At 41.6% G+C, this 17,388-nt stretch overlaps 1 pseudogene; it reads left to right on the top strand.

Moving 5' to 3' along the window:
- Positions 1-7,561, top strand: part of LOC110293316 — a 9,932-nt pseudogene extending 2,371 nt beyond the window's left edge.
- The last annotated feature ends 9,827 nt before the right edge of the window (positions 7,562-17,388 follow it).

Here is a 17,388-nt window from a genome sequence, read left to right as displayed (position 1 = left end):
TGTGTGTGTGTGTGTGTGTGTGTGTGTGTGTGTGTGTGTGTGTGTGTGTGTGTGTATTATCTCCATGCTCCATTTTCATAAATATGAGTGGGAATATCATTTAGACATGATGGGTGTGTGCTTTCTACCTCACTCATCAGAGAGAATAACATTATGCTGACATCATCATTTTGCATCCATCTGAGAATGTCTTAGCAAATAAACCAATGCTGTCATCTAATGGCTGCCAGAAAGAATGGCCCAAGACCAACTATCCCAGGAAAAAATGTGCTTTATTTTGGTAAAAGCCTGCCAGCATTCATCTATTTAATAGCTAAGAGTCCAATGTAGCCATCTCCTTAGTCATTTAGCTTCACTAACAGCTTGCAATTAGCTTATCTGCATTTCTAAATGTCTGAATTTTCCATGAATTCTTTTAGCCATGGTTGGTACCTGAAAGAAGCAATTTTATTTTTATTATTTTTTAGCTAACCAGAGCACAACTTTGCATATGAATACAACTTTGGGACCTTGATATTTCATTGTGCACTAGATAGGAACATTAATGTAGAAAACCCACACCTGCAATAGCTGATGTCTCCTTTATTTCTTTCTGGTTTGCAGTTGGCTGGTACTCATGAGCAGATGTCCATACCTTGTAGCAGATCCTTAGAGTCTTCCCATACCTTCTTACCACCTTCCTGTTTTAGGTGGACACAAGTATATATTTTGTTTCCCAGAATTCCTTGCAGCTAGATGTGTCAGTGCCACTCACTTTTGTCAATGGGATGCAAATAGAATGACCGTGTGCAACTTTCAGATCATATTTTTATGAGGAAGCGGTTGACCTTTCTGTGCCTATTTCCATTGGCTCTAGAATGTGCTAATGATGAGAGCAGCTGCCCCGAGTCCTATAGGATGCTGTGTGCTGAGGATGCAGGGCACACACTGCCAACTTCACCCTGGTATGCCCTGTGGAAGAACTGCCTGATTCCTTCAGTTCTCTCAGAACATTCAACATGCTTCATGAGAAATACATTTTAGTTTCATTCCAGATGGCTGAAATGACGTTTTCTGAAACATCTGACCGAAGTCCCAGAACATTGGCTGTTTCCACAATGCTTGTCTCTTCTTGCTTGCTATTGCTGATTATTTACTAGAGATGTTAGTGGAAGAGAGAGATTTCATGGCGCTAAGAATAAAGGTCTCTCTGTGAAACCCCCAGAATCTTCAGATGTCCTTTGTGGGTTGCAAAAGACCAGCAGAGAATAGTACACCTGGCCTGTCTTGATCTGGTCCCTTGGAGAATTTCTCCTCGGATCTGAGGCTTGGTTTTGTGCCATCAGCCCACGTTGAAGAATGCCAAAGGACAGTCCCAGGATCCCCGCTGCTGCACATCCTGGAGGATGGGACAGAGGATGTGGTTTGCTCCTCTTTGTGAAGACCCAGGGGAGAAGTTGCATTCGGACCTTGTACCAGGAATAGCTATGCTTCTCCTGAGCAACTGGCTTGTTTTGTTTTTGTGGATACTGTAAGTTGTGTAACTGTCTGTGTCTTTCAAAGCCACCTCAAATTCTGTGGGAACCAGACAGCGAATAAAATCAAGCAATCCGGGGCCAAGGCCAAGCTCTCTTTTTAACTCATTGTATTGCCTTTGGAACAGTCACTCTGTGTGCCTTTCCTTTTCTTGCATGTTAGAGGTAATAAATTCTACCTGCGGATGCACTCAAAATTCATATTCAAACGCATTCACAGTTAAAGCAACACAACCCATGACTGAAACTGACAGTAATATTTATTTTTTTTAAACCTCTGCTCTTTTGTGACTCCCCCTCTTTCACCATCCTTCGCAATCTTTGCTTCATTCATGCATTTGGCAAATTTGAGGACACATTGGCGGAGGAGCATTCTGCAAATATACACTGTACTACGCGTGCTCATAAGTAGCCAGAGGGTTAAAGATGTGTTTTCTACCACAGGAGGCCCTGAAACGACAAGTAAATAAATGGTAAATACTTTTGTTATAAAAAGTTGAAACCACAATGAAGAAAGAAACTAGGGTGTGGTGGGAGAGAGTCACAGTTCTTATGGAGGAGGAGATAGAAGGTAACTTCAAGGATGTGATATTCTTTTGATCAGAGACCTGCAGGATAAAGAGAGACAATACTGCCCAGAGCCCATGGAAAAGAGTCTGAGGATACAAAAGGACTCAGCATTGGGAGAGTTGTTAATTAAGTGAGGCAGGGGGAGCCTGGAGAGTACCCTAGTCACTTTTGTATTGCTGTGAGTAATCAAAATGACCAAAGCAACTTTTAAAAGAAAGTGCTTAATTTGGCACTCCTGGTTCCAGAGGGTTAGAGTCCATGACCATCCTGGTGGGGGGCATGGGAGCATGCTGACAGGCACAGCTCTGGAGCAGTAGCTGAGAGCGTACATCTTAACCCACAAGCAAGAGGCAGAGAGACCTAACTGGGAATGACATGGGCTTTTGAAACCACAAAGTCTATCCTTAGTGACACACTTCCTCCAAAAGGCCACACCCCCTAATCCTTTCCAAACAGTTCCACTGATTGGAGACCAAGAATACAAATAGAGAATCTTATGGGGGCCATTCTCATTCAAAGCATGACACAGAGACAAGCCAGGACAAGGCCACTTATTGCCTTAAGCCCCAACCTTGCAGCTGGGGGCTTCTTTCTTACCTACCATAGACTGTCTCTGGAAGAATTCTATGGGATAGGGTGAGATGGCATGGCTGATGTTTGAAGGAGTCTTTGTAGCTCTCATTTAGGAGAATCTCAACATGACCTGTTGATGCATGTTCTCCGTGAGTTAGAGTGGCCCAGAGGAGGGTCCCTTGAGTGTTCTCAGGGTGTTGGGAAGACTTCTGGAAGCACATGGTCTCCAAAATGAGCTTTTGAGGAATGAGGGAGAGATAGGCAGAGGAAACAGAGGAAGGGTGACCGAGATAGACGGCTGGGTGATGGCAGAGAGGGCCATGGCAGCATGCAGATGTAATGTCTGCATACTGTTTATTCATATATTTACATATAAATGTATTTTGGATGTTCAAATATGGTTAAACTAAAAACCTTTAATATATAAATATGTGTATTGTCCTTTAGAATTTAGTTAATATGTATGTGTATCTTTCTACATCCGAAAATATCTACTAGATGGCTAGAATTCTGGTTTCTCTTAAAAGATCATTGACTTCCTTCCTTCCTTTCTTTTTGTTTCAATTTTAAAATTGCATTCATTTATCATGTGTGTGTACATGCATGTGCATATGCGTGAGCATGTGTGTGTGTGTGCATGTATATGTGTGCACAAATGCAGGCATGCAGGCACTCAGGCAGGACTGTGTACCAAGGCATGCGCGTGGAGGTCAATGAACAGACAACACTATACAGTTAGTTTTCTCCCTCCACTCTTTGGATCCCTGGGATCAAACTCAGGGTGACAAACTTGGTGGCAGACACTGTTAGCCACAGAATGCAGAGGACTGAATACACCACCCACAACATGCTGGACAAGTGCTCTCCCACTGAGTCAGAAGGGGAGAGGGTGTGTGTGTGTGGGGGGGGAGGAGGTACTGGGAGGGGACAGTGTTTGCTATAAAGAAATACATTTAATTAAAAAAGAGTCTATATAAAAATGTTGAAAATGTTAGGCTTTCATGATTATTTGGAATATCACACTTCTCTTTAATTGATTCCCTAGCACCCGTTTTAATAACTGTTGGCTAAGTACTGACTGATTAGGTCAGAAAAGAAATTAGTATGTGTAGTCTCTCAATACAAATGTCCTATTTTTTTTTTTAGCTGTTTCAAAAATGAAAGCAATTTCTGTGTCTTAATTCGAAAGGATGGCTTAGGGGCGCAAACAGAGAGTTTAGATTTATTAGCCTCATAGTAAAATGGAGGGTTTGAAACATCTGGTAATCTTCCCTGTGTCTTAAGAAGGCTCTGTCAGTTCTGGTCTGTCTGTCAGTTCTGGTCTGTCTGTCAGCTCTGGACTTCTTTTTCTATTGACCTGAATGGGGACTTGCAGGAGAACACCTGTCTCACTTCCTATTTGAGGGGCTCTTGGTAAAGTATTGTAGAATACATTTAATATGTACTCTTAATGATAATGGCAGCACGGTAAGGGTCCAAGGGCTGCTCCTGCTTCCGTACCACAATATGTGAGTGACCCTGGTGTACTAGGCAGCCCCTGAGGCTACTTCCTCCACATGCAACAGAACAATGCCTCTCTTTTTGTGTTATGGTGGAGATCAGATGAATAATTAAATCTGTGTGATGTATTTAAACAAGGCCTGCTTTATAAGTTGTAGATAATGCTAAAACTGATAATAATGGAAATAAAAATCATCATATTTTTGAATGTACAGTAACCTCAGAAAAAAAGGAAAAAATGTTGACTACCAAGGTAATTGCTCTTGGCTCTAACATGCTCAACCCATTTCCTCTTTGAAACCGCGGGGATCATTTTCTTTTTTTGTATAACTTACTACGTAAAGGCATAGGTGTGTGTACTGATGGGAATGTTTGTTAAAAATGGTGATTTTTAAAATTTTATCATGTTACTTTGGATCCTGCACAATCCATGTGCCTAGGATTTTATTAGAGTGAATACTTATAAAAGACAATGGAGTGAATGCTGACAAAGGCTGGAAGAGCTGAGAGATTATGATAACGGTATTACCTGAATGGAGATAGGTAGGAAAGACGTGTGGAAGACTTGTAGATGCTTTGTAGTCCAAGGTGTGTTTAGCAAGGGTAGACAATCTTGAGTTAAAGACAGCCAATAGAGGAGTCTCTTTCTTGTATCTGTCAGGAACTACATACCAAGCTATCCTGGCCAAGCTGAGCCATTGCGGGACTATGGTAGGTGTGGCCTTTCTACAAAGCACTGATGGATTTCAAAGTATTGGATGGTATCCTTGGATCAGTTCCATAGCCTGTAGAGAATATTTCTCTCACAGCCTCATCTCCCAGGAAGAACCTCTTTACTGAAGACCATATTGATTTGCCACTAATACCATTTATTCTGATTCCTTTTAATATGTGGGAGAACTGTCACCAGGAAGCCAGATACAGCTATTTTTGCAGACAGCTCTCAAGCAGTGTGTGCAGTGCCCCGACAATGGGCCAAGTCACATAGGCATGAACACTGAAGTTCTAGGAAACGAAATCTTGAGACTACAAGAGTGTTCTCTCTGAGCTGAATACTGTTCTTTCTCTCTACGAAACAGAATCAACACAACCTTTGAATCTACTACCTTTCTTTTTTTTTTGTTGTATGCATGCAACATTTTTGAGACAGGGTCTCTTTATGTAGCCTAGGCTGGCTTCAAACTTGTGAGCCTCTTTCTTCAACCTCTTGAACGCTAGTGTTGTAGTGTTCACACCATACCCCATACTTGGTGTATACCTTCTGACCTCATTTGTTTGTTTTTTTTTCCCTCGGAGACAGGGTTTCTCTGTACAGCCCTGCTGTCCTTAGGACTCACTTTGTAGACCAGGCTGGCCTTGAACTCATAAAGATCCGTCTGCCTCCTAAGATTAAAGGTGTGCACTACCACCACCTGGCTTATCTCCTGGCCTTTAAAAAAGAACAGAAAGCAGTCTCTTTTTCCTTTTTATTTATTATGTGTTAAAAAATTTATTGGTTCTTAGAAATTTCATACAATGTATTTTGTTCTCTGCCCCCCACCAACTCCTTTTCATATCTCCTCCTAGATTCACCTCCACCACCCACACTTCATCCAAACTTTCTGTCTTCTTTTTTGGAAAAGAAATGTCTATCACATCTTACTTATGCTGCCCATACACTGGTGGATGTGGGTCTAACTACTGATGCATAGTTGACCATCAGGTACTACATTCTTAAAGAAATCCGACTTTCTCTCTCCCAGAAGCCATCACCTTCTAACAGTTAGGGATGGGGTTTCATGAGCTCCTCCCACATCCAAATTACTTTCTTTTAAAACAAAAATTTATGCTTGGAAAGCACTTTGTATTTACAGATGTTCATAGATCTTTTTGATTTTTATTTTTAAAATCAGCATCTAATATGCTAGATACTATTATGACATATTTGAACAAAGTATGTTTTTATAGTACTCCTTATTTCCTATGTTTCTATACCCTTACTACCCCTATTAGTCACTTTGCAGCATCCCCTGGTGTGTGTGTGTGTGTGTGTGTGTGTGTGTGTGTGTGCATGGGTTTGGTTCTTTTGAGACATGGTCTTACTATATTAACCCCAGCTGTACTAGAAATTTCTTTGTAGACCAGGCTGGCCTTCATCTCACAAAGATTCATTTGCCTCTGTCACCCAATTGCTGGGATCAAAGACATGCTCCACTGTGGTGATTTGAATATGCTTGGCTCAGGGAATGGCACTATGTGGAGGTGTAGCCTTCTGTCACTGTGAAAGTGGGTTTTGAGAGACCTTCATCCTAGTTACCTGGGAGCCAGTCTTCTCTTGTTTGTCTTCTGAACAAGAGGTAGAACTTTTACCTTTCTAGCACCATGCCTGCCTAGATGATAATGGGCTGACCTCTGAACCTGTAAGCCAGCCTCAATTAAATGTTGTCCTTATAAGAGTTGCCTTGATCATCGTGTCTCTTCATAGCATGAAACCCTATCTAAGGCAACCACCATGATCAGCTATCCTGATATTTTCTACTGTTAGAAACTTGAGGACTAAAGGGTTTTTATTTTAGAGGGAATGAAGTAGAGCAGAAAGGTTACCCAACTGTTCTAGGCAGCTGGCTCTTAAGAGTCTATTGTGAAAAATGTTCTGAAACTTTAAAAACTTCCTGGTGGCAATATGAATGTGCAAGTTTTATAAAGGTTGGAAGCAACCTGGGAGAGAGGCTATGCTATAGAGCACTGGCTTGTGTGTGTGTGTGTGTGTGTGTGTGTGTGTGTGTGTGTGTATGCTTTGAGAGGATCGTCCAGGAGGCTGGAGTGTCATTTTGAAGAAAGGAGGCTGAGATTAACTCCAGTGTTCTTCCTACTTCTGTCAATTGATGGGTTTTAATGTAGAAGTAGAAGAACCTTCTGAATTGCCTGTGTGATTAGACAGAGAATTCTCTCAGATATGGGCCAGGCCAGACTAGAGAACACCTTAGAGTCAGCACATCCAGGTAGAGCACTTCAACATGGTGGCCCTTTGTGGATCTGGAGTTGAAGAAGGCCTTCCCAGAGTTTCAAGCCAACGTTGTTGACACTAACCTGGAAGTGAAGCTTTCAGACTGAACAGCTCAACTAAATGGAAAAGTACGCTCATCTTACAGAGATTATGACTTGGTTAGATGAGATTTGTATGTATGAGGGGACAGGAACAATGGCTACTTTAATCTAAGGAAGGAACTCACAGCTAATGGTTAGAGAAACACAAAATAAAAGACCTAGAGCTGAGAGAGTCCAACTAGGAGAGGAGCACTCAGCAAGCTGAGAACAGCATCCAGGAGCATCTGATAGTGCAAAGGGCGGGCAGGAGCTGCTGGAGAAAGCTTTATTCCTTGCTCCTTCCATCATGGCACAGTGAAGGAGCCAACAACAGGTAACACCTTCCCCCAGTCCAGATGGATGTTTCATTTGGGTGGCATTGTGAGCACTTTGTCTACGTTGTCCCGAGCCCTTCAGTTCCCACGCCTGTATAGTTTTCCTTGTCTCTACCTGCCACCTTTGCCTAGGACACCCTCCTCTCTGAGGCTAAGTCTTAATTCATGAGACAGAAAAGACAGGAATGAGGGCAGATGGAGGAAGCTCTGTCTCAGTCTGCCTCTAGGCAATTGGATCAGACAAAGAAAAGGTTATGTTGCCTCTAGGGGAAAAATAATAAGCACATTGCATGTGTGTGGCTGGTTTGTTACATCTGTTATGGAATCAGGAAGCCTTGTGCTTCATGCTCTGTTGGAGCTAGAGTCTGTGACATCAGAATAAAGACCTCTGAGTTTACTTTTTAGCATCATACTCTACGGACTTATAATATGCAGGGGGCACAGTATAGCTCAGCCAGCCTCTGTTGGCCTTACAAAAGTCCTCAGTCCTCTTATCTACTTATTCACACAGCAAATATTTATTGAGTGACAACTCTCTTTCAGACACTATCCTAGGTGTTAATAATCTATACGGTGATGAATATACAAGGCCTGCTTTGTGGTTCATAAATTTTAGTGGACTATGTGAGACAATGAATAAACAAAATAAAAACTGTCTTTAGTGGCCAATGTTAGGGAAAATAATGCCTATAACAGCATGATAATTACAAAGAAAGATGAGGGCATATTTTAGACTTCACAGTCTGGGAAAGTCTTTCCAAAGGGTATCGTTGAGACCTTCGATATGTGGAGACTCAGCACTCCAGGGCAGAATTAGGGGCTGAGCATCCCAGATAGAAAGCATAGCATTGGGGTTGAGCCTGGAAAATAAGGATCTAGAGCAGTGGTTCTCAACCTTCCTGAGGTTGCCACTGTTTAATACAGTTCCTCATGTTGTGGTGACCCCACAGAATTATTTCATTGTTGCTTCATTGCTGTAATTTTGCTACTGTTATGAATCATCGTGTAAATATCTGATATGCAGGATAGCTGATACGTTGTCCCCAAAGGGATCATGACCCACATAAGTTGAGAATCACTTATCTACTGGAAGAGGTCATCCCTTCTTCCTCAAAAGAATAAGAGCAAGTGTCTTGCTTGGCTTATGAGTTGAAGACACTTTCTTGGAATGGTGACTAGGGTTGCTATAGATGCTTGGTTGTCACATTGAATTTTGTCACTGAGAGGGCTCATTAAAACTAAGATTTATAGACCCCACACCCAGAGTTTATGATTCAGTTGTAGTAAGTAAGTTTCTAGTAAGTTCTTTGGTGGTGATACTGGCTGTATGGGGACCATGGTTTCAAAACTATTAGAGAAAATAGTATTTTTTCAATGTCCAATTAACTTGCTGTTATAAATAAGCAAGGCTCATGCTTACTAAGTCATTACTACATGCCAGCTCCATCACAGACTCCCTTATGGAGTCAACGTACCAGTTGCATTATGTAGGAATTATGAATAAGTCACTGTACAGTGATGACGATAAGTTTAGAGAGTTTAAACAATGTGCTGAAGGAATCTGCAGTCTTAGCTGTCATAATCAATGTCTGTTTGTCTGAATCATATCAGTCAGTGTAACAGGCAGCTGGAAGCTTCATATTGGATACAAAAAGAGCCATAGCACCAAGAAGTATACTCAGAACATATAAAGACCTAGAGTGGCAGGCCCAGCATAGAGAGATGCATTAAGGAAGCTGAGAACAATGTCCCATTCAGGAGAGGCTGGTTGTTGAGGAAGATGACACCCATTCTTAATCTGGGGTATTGTCTGGGAGAGGTGGGGGAATGAAGCTGTGACGACTTCTCTGTGCCCTTCCTGGGTGCTCCCAAGGAAACAGTGACAGGGATCTCCACACAGAGAAGCCGACACATCTCTGCAATTTCCTGCATCTCACTCTTTTATTCTTGTCTCCATGCTTCTCCTTCAAATGAGTTTGAGACCCGTACTACACAATTGCACAGGTGATGTGGTTGAGGACATTTTTGCTGCAGTGACTTGGTGATGTAGCCTTGACCAGCACGACGACGGTGTTTGAGTGAAAAATGCTAATAAATGTAATATTTATGTAGTATAAGGTTTGTTTCGTACCTCCATGTCTTTCTGTTTGTGATGAGGAGATGCTGAAATGACCTATATATCCAGACATGAAGACTCACTGGAAAGCATACATAGCCAGTGACAGAAGATTAGCTGGAATCACTGAAGTGGTGAAAGTCGGGGATTAGTCGAAATGAATTAAATATCCTTTAGACTGTCTATAGAAATAATATTGTGGCCAAACCAAAAAAGCAAGCTTAGTCGAATGAGAAAGAAATATAAAAATTTTAAGAGGAGAAATTGGATTTTCCAATTTGTAAAATGAGCACATTCCAGATCCCTTTCTTTTTCTACGTTCTCGGTTTCCGTTCATATTTACTACAGGAAGACTGGAAACTTGAACTAGTTAGAAAGTGCATTCCTGTCTTTTAATGGGCAACTCTGCTATCAGTGGGTTTATTTACTTCTAGTGTCTCAGTTTGGAGATAGTCATTAAGGCATCCACACTTGATTGTAGTATGTGTGTGTTACACATTTCTATCTAACAAATGGTATTTTCCTATAAAATGAACTTGTGCCACTTTTTGGTATGAAACAAAATGCTTTTGTAATTCAGATAATTTTCTTTCATGTGTACGTGTGCATGGTATGTGTGTACAGAGTGTGTACATGCATGTGCGTATGTGCATATGTGTATGTACACACACATGCTTGCTTGAATGTGGAGGCTAGAGGTTGACATGACATTGGATTTTTCTCTTTAATTACTCTCTATGTTATTTTGAGGCAGTGTTTCTCACTGAATCTGGACTCATCATTTGGCTGGGCTGGCTGTCCTATGACTTCCAGGGATCTGCCTATCTCTCCCGGATCCTTGCCCACTGCTCGGGTTAAAGATGCTAGGATTATATGCCTGGACTTTACATGGAAGTTGAAGATCTGAGTTGAGAACCCACTGCTTTCTTGGCAAGAAAGTTATCCCTTGAGTAATGTTTCAAGTTGCTCAGAAAACTTTTGAAAGTCTCCAATCACACTGATCAAAATCCATCTCTTAAAATTGTTGAAGAAAAGGAATGCTATTCAAAAATGAAGTAACAATGGAGACAGAAAGTATTTTTTTAAATTGTGAGATATTTTGGAGATGTATAAAGATTTGGAAAGTGATGTATTGAAAATTAAAACATCTATACTTAGGAACTCATATTTGGAACCTTGGGCTCATTGCTCTTAAAGGTTATACTTTCCTTTCTGTGTTGGTCATTGTCTACAGCTGGGATGAACCAAAGGTGATGTGACATTTAGCTAAATTACAGTGTGACCAACTCAGTTGGTACAAGATTGCATGATTTTAAAAGTAGACATCATTGACTGGAGAGATGCCTCGGCGGTTAAGAGCACTGCCTACTCTTCCAGAGGTCCTGAGTTCATTTCTCAGCAACCACATGGTGGCTCTCACAGCCATCTGTAATGGGACCCGGTGCCCTCTTCTGGTGTGTCTGAAGACAGCTACAGTGTACTTATATAAATAAAACAAGTAAATCTTTTTAAAAAATAAAAAATAAAAGTAGATATCACTAAGACCAGGGAATCCCTTCAGTGTAGGTAAAGCAGGGTTCCTACAGAGAATCGCTTTACTCTAAAATCTGGGAGCAGGACACCATGGCTGACTGCTGGGGGAAGGCACTGTGAAGAGCTGTCTGTGGGTCTAGAAGGGAGTTTGTGTGAGGCCAGGTGCCCTGTCTTTTGCGTTTGCACTTATCAGTGCAGTGGCAAAGTGCAAGGTGAGAGAGCTCTTAGACTAGTCTCTTGGTGAGTTCCTGATTAAAAACTAGAAAATGCCTAGCCTCAGACCCCTAACCAGGCTGCCTTTCCGTTTACTCTTTGCTCTGTTTTCATCTATCCGATCCCTGAGGATTTGGAGGCTTCTCAAGCTCCTCTAGGAGCCAAAAGCTCACCAATGAAGCAGAAGTAGCTGAGGACTGTTGGCTGGAGATGAAATGAGTCTTTTGTAGTCAAAGGAAGTGAAGCAAAGGCAGATGAGGGCGCAGGACTTGTAGGATCTGCCATTGCTGATGCTAGTCAGAGATTGCATATTGATCAAATGGGCAGCACAGTGCTCTGAAGGAGCCACAATGGCTATGAAAGGAGGATGATGAAAACTCTTTACCAACTGTGGTGGTATATAGTGATTATCAACCTGATAGGACCTAGAAATACTTTGGAGACAGGTCTGAGCATGCTTATGAGAGATTTTCTATATTCAGTTAATTGAGGCGTGTTAAACAAAACCTAAATGTGTTTGTTATGCACATTCCCTGGGCTAGGGTCCTGAGTGGAATGCAAAGGAGAGAGTGACCGAGTGTGAGGGCACTGGTCTTGTCTTGACTAAAGACACAGTGGGACCAGTTACCTCACCCTCTGGCTTCCACGTCTTCCTTGTCATGCTGGACTATATTGCTCTTAAGTGTAAACCAAACCCATCCTTCCTTCCTTAAGTTATTGTGATCACATGTCTTGTTGCAGCTATGAGGAAAGTAACCTACATGCCAACTAAAAACAAAAACCAAAACCAGAAAACACAAAAGTCCCACGACACTCCCATCTCTGTCTTACAAATGTCCTTAGAGGTAGCTAATCCCAGCCAAGAGGTGAAACATGAACAGAGAACAGAGAGCCCACCAGGTACACCAGAGGCTGGACGTGATGTGTGTGATGTAGGTGAGAGAAATGTTTGCAAGCAGGCCTTCAGCTAGAAGAACAAGGACCAGAGACTGAGTTATTTCATGTTGCTATTGATCATTTTCTATATGTATAGAGAAAGCAGGTATCAAGGTTGAAACATCCTTAATATTTCCTCAATATCAAATATATTATACAAGTACCATCTACTCACATAATCTATCATTTGTCTGCCTGCCTGCTTATCTCCTCTCTGTGTCTGTTTCTCTCTGTCTCTCTGTCTCTCTCTTTCTCTCTGCATCCATTTACCTACCTACCTTGTTTTCTTTTATTTATTTGAGGTTTGATTTGAAAGTGAGCACATATTATTTTTGTTGTTAATATGGCATATTAAAAGGACTGAATTTATCATCCTGGCTAAAATAATACAGAAACCCAAACCCAAGATAAAACAGGGGATGTAGTAAATGAATATCAGGTGATGAAAGATGCTTAAAACATGAGAATCAAATGGACCAAGTGTTATGAATGTCCTAGTATGTATCTGGAGAAGTTTCTAGGTGGGAGGAGAAAGTAGTGGGTAGTAGAGCTTGGAAGATGCCATGGTTCCTTACAGAATTATTATTATTGTAAAAGAATCCAGACTGCACATAGAAACAGGAGAGGTACATGTAGGATTCACCTGTGAGAGGTGAGCTCTGGGGAAGGGGAGACCAGTGTGGTCAGGGAGAAGGGGCACCAGACAAAAGGAAGCAGGCCAATTGTCAAAGCTGGGGCAATCCAAAGGCTTTGTCAATTTTGTAGTAAGGGGGAATTTGTCTTTAGTACCAGAGCCCTAGTGTGGCTTGGCCAGTGAATTGTTTGCTGCTTGTTTTGTGGGATTTATGCTCCAGGACATAATAAACTCAGCACAGTTCACTTTATAAGATGGGGTCCTTTCCCTTGAGTTTCTCTTTGTTGCAAGTCCTTCAGGAATAAAAGCCTCCTTCATTGACTTGCAAGGAAGGAGTCTAAACTGAGTGTGACCCGGCAGCTTCTAGCACTTGCTGTCCTTAGCATAAGACACCCTTTGCAAAAGAGGCATCTAAGGAGGGCCACTCTCATTCAAGATGAGCACCTGTTCAGCCTCGAGAATTAAGAAATTGTGAGATCAAAGGGAAAGTGTGAAAATAGAAGTGAAGCATTAAATGAAGTCCATGGATATATGTGTATGTGTTCATATGTGTAATCTTTCCAAAAATGAAGCTGGTATTCAGGATACATTCATATCAGAGATGTATTTGAACTTGATATGAATTTTGAATAATATGTGATATAACATATATCTGTAATGAGGTTAGTTTTTTAATCTTTATATTTTGTTTTAAGTTACTTTTCTTCCTCTCTGTCTCCACTGCTGTGCTATGATGCATATGCGGAGGTCAGGACAACTCATAGGAGTTGGTTCACTCCTTTCACCATGTAGGTCTTGGGGATTGAACTCAGGTCATCAGGCATGGCAGAAAGTACCTTTACCTACTGAATCATCTCACCCATCCTTTATATTTGTTTTCAAAGTAAACAACGTGAATTACTCAGAAAGTACTTTAAGTAATGTGACCTTAACCCCTCCTGGCTGTACACTCGCGAGATGGGAAAGATGAGTTGATCTACTGAGAGCTTTTATGGTCTGGGATGGTGGGATGGTGTGGAATGGCAGGCAGAAACAGGCTTGAGGGAGAGCAATAGCAAGGCATGCACCTACATGCAGAATGTGGTCATTAGTATCAGAATTGCTTCTTGGAGGTCCCATAAATGAGGTAGAGGAAGCAAAGATGACCTACAGATTTGGGGATAGGTAAATAATAATAATAATAATAATACTTACAAGTCACAAATGAAGCCTTCAGGCACATGCAACATCCTACACCTGAAAACTTCTTTCTACTTTGATTCAGAGGCAAAATGAAGCGACAAGATGCAGAGCATACATAATTTGAGATGATCCTATAGTCTGAAAGAGTAGGGAAAAATAACAGAATTATCCTGTTGTCTTCTGTGAGAGAACAGAGGCCATACCTGAGTAAAAGGTCACGTTCCCGAAGTTGGTATGTCAGGCCAACGCCCTGAATTCCCATCAAGTTTGGTCTTGTGGTACTAGAAGTTCACTTTCAAGTTAGTGTTGAGTCACCATTGTGATGAATTGCTGTTCAACAATGGTGGCATTTTTGGGTCCTAGAATCAGAAGCAAGTGTGAACTTGTATTTGTGAGATCTAAGAAGATGAAATGATTGAGAAAGGTGTGTGTGTGTGTGTGTGTGTGTGTGTGTGTGTGTATAGAGAGAGACAGAGAGACAGAGAGACAGAGACAGAGAGAGAGACTGGGCAAGACGGCTTGCCCAGTCAGTGGTGTGGAAGAGTGTTGTGGTGAGATGCTCTGAAAGCTCTGAGCAGCCGTGGGACAGGGCCAGAGATAGGTTAATAAGACGATCTCACTAGGGAAATTATGAAAGATCATAAGACTCGTGATACAGCCTTTGCAGAAAGTCAGCTTTGTGATTTACTAATCCAGCTATACTCATTATTCAGAGAAACGTTGTTTGTTTGTCCTGACTGACATGGTAAATGGGTAGAACTGTGAGTCACTGGGGGTTTGGTTGATACACTAGAAAAACCAGAATGGGTTTTAAGAGCAGAATCTTTTAGGATTAACACAGTCCCTTCTGACATATCTTGAACACACATCAGTTTCTTTCTCTACATATATGAAGCGTGGTAATGTGAGGAGAACCCTGCTGGTGCCCAGGCAGGAAAGCGATCTGGGAATAGATGAGAATGGAGAAGACTCCATTCAGATTGACTTCATCAACCTGGATCAACTCTTCGAAAGAGTCTGATATCAGGCAGTTTATTCCAACACATCTATATGCAATGCAACTTTGATAAAAAGTTTCCCGGTGTAATACAATCCCTGGTGCACAAGGAAGCATAATCACATCAAAACTCAACTCAGGGCACAAATCATTTTTTTTCCAAGAAAATGAGTTCTAGAGCTAGGCTACCTGTATTAGTTTAAGGGCACATGGAAGGCTGTGGCTTGGTCTCGGTGATACAGAGAGTACAGAGGTCATTTGGGCTACTAGCCATCTCTGGTCCTAGATGTGGGAGCTGGGGAAGCCTCTGGCTCTATAGATAATGTAAGGGTCATTTAGATTACTAGGAAATTCTGGTTCTGGTTGTGGGAGACTGGGGAAGCCTCTGGCTCTATAGATAATATAAAGGTCAGTTAGATTAATAGCCACCTCCAGTCCTGGTTGTAGGAGCTTGATATGGCCTGGCACAACAGATAACTCAGATCACCAGAGTATTTATTAATCACTTCCAATTTTTAGGTTTCTGGAAAAACAGAAAATCCTTACCTTTGGAATGACAATCTCAGGTGGTTAATATACCTGGTATCCCTGGAGATCTGTGAGCCCAAGGACCTTCATGCTTCCCACAAGAATGCCTACTGGGATAGCAGTTCCCCAGGGGCACTGGGAGTTTGTATTGAACATCATTTCCATCATTTGTGGGTGGTTCTTGTTTTTATACTCTAAGAGTGTGTCTAAACCCTTATCTGTTACATTCTAGGTGGGAGAATGTAGGGGAGACAGAAGGACCCCCTTCTCTTGCTTTTAAGGAAGATTTCTTGAATACTACTATATCATGCTTATATCTCATTGACTAGCCTGGTCATAGGCCACACTTAACCTTTGGAAGAGGCTAGTAAGTCTTTTAACTGGGCTCGTGGTTACTCTGAATAAATTCAGAAATTTGGGGCTTTGTTACTATGGAGAGGGAAGTCTATGTTTTGCTAAGGATCCCACAATGACTATGAAAATAGACAAAAAACATGTATGAGAAGCAATAAAAACTAGTTACTGTTCGCTCAGTCATCAGCCTCATTCATTCATTCATTCATTCATTCACTCACCAAGCCTTGAATGATGTGCTGCTCCATGGACAAAAAGGAAGGTTCCTACAGGCCTTAGTCTTTTAAGACAAAGCCATGTTCTTTAATTAGAACAATGTTTAGGGGGAAATGTTTGGTGGGAAGGAGGCCTGTTATACTTATAGAAGTTATAAGACGTTACTCTTTTGACGTTTCAAAAGTTTTGACTGGCCAACTTGTGCGTGTTTTTGTTTTTAATCTGAACAAACAGAATTACTCATCAGGTCAAAGCTTTCTACAGAAAACTGTTGGAGCAGAGAGACACAGGCTGAATCCTTACGCACTGCGAATAAGGAGGACGCTGTGGCCCCAGTCCCAAGCATAGTAGAGAGGTCCTGATGCTGGTGTAGGAAGGGTGGTGATGACATACTGAAGTCTACCTCAGTCAAGTAATGTCAAGAGCAGGCGGCTTTGGGGGATGTGAAGTGTGGGGGTGTGCTCTTCCTCCATGAAGATGATGAAGTCATTCTCCCTGCACCACCTGGCTCGCTGTATACAGCTCCACAAGTGGGTGCTTTATCAGACCAGATTGGGGAGTATGGCTATATACCAACTGTGCATTTTATCCATTAAAGGGGTTTGTGCACCTGCTAGGGACTGTGGCTCCTTTCTCTTGGTTGTTATTTTCCTTTCCAAGGTGTTCTATATCCCCACCAGTGTGTGAGAATTAACAGCCATAGCAGGATCATGCACAGAGAAGGGTCTTATTAGAAGCATGAAGCTGTGGTGACAAATGTTATTGGGTTATATGACTCTGTCTTCAGGGAGAGTACAGTACACAGAGGCAGGGTTATCCAACATTTCTCTCCTCTCTCTCTCTCTCTCTCTCTCTATATATATATATATATATATATACACACACACACACACACACATACACATACATACATATATACATATATGTGTGTGTGTGTGTATATATATGTATATATATTATGAAAAAAACCTTGAAACATACAGTAGGGCCAAATAGTTACCTGGTCCTTTCAGAGAAGGTGGCACAAGAGCCCAATTTACAGACATCACAGCAGCACAATTCAGAATTCGGAGATAATTTGCTGAGTAATGAATAAGTGAAAGTGTTTGTCTCCAAATCCC

The sequence above is a fragment of the Mus caroli genome, chromosome 4, assembly GCF_900094665.2.
Source record: "Mus caroli chromosome 4, CAROLI_EIJ_v1.1, whole genome shotgun sequence".
In the NCBI taxonomy this organism is placed as follows: domain Eukaryota; kingdom Metazoa; phylum Chordata; class Mammalia; order Rodentia; family Muridae; genus Mus; species Mus caroli.
This window is presented reverse-complemented; position numbering and strand designations above follow the sequence as displayed.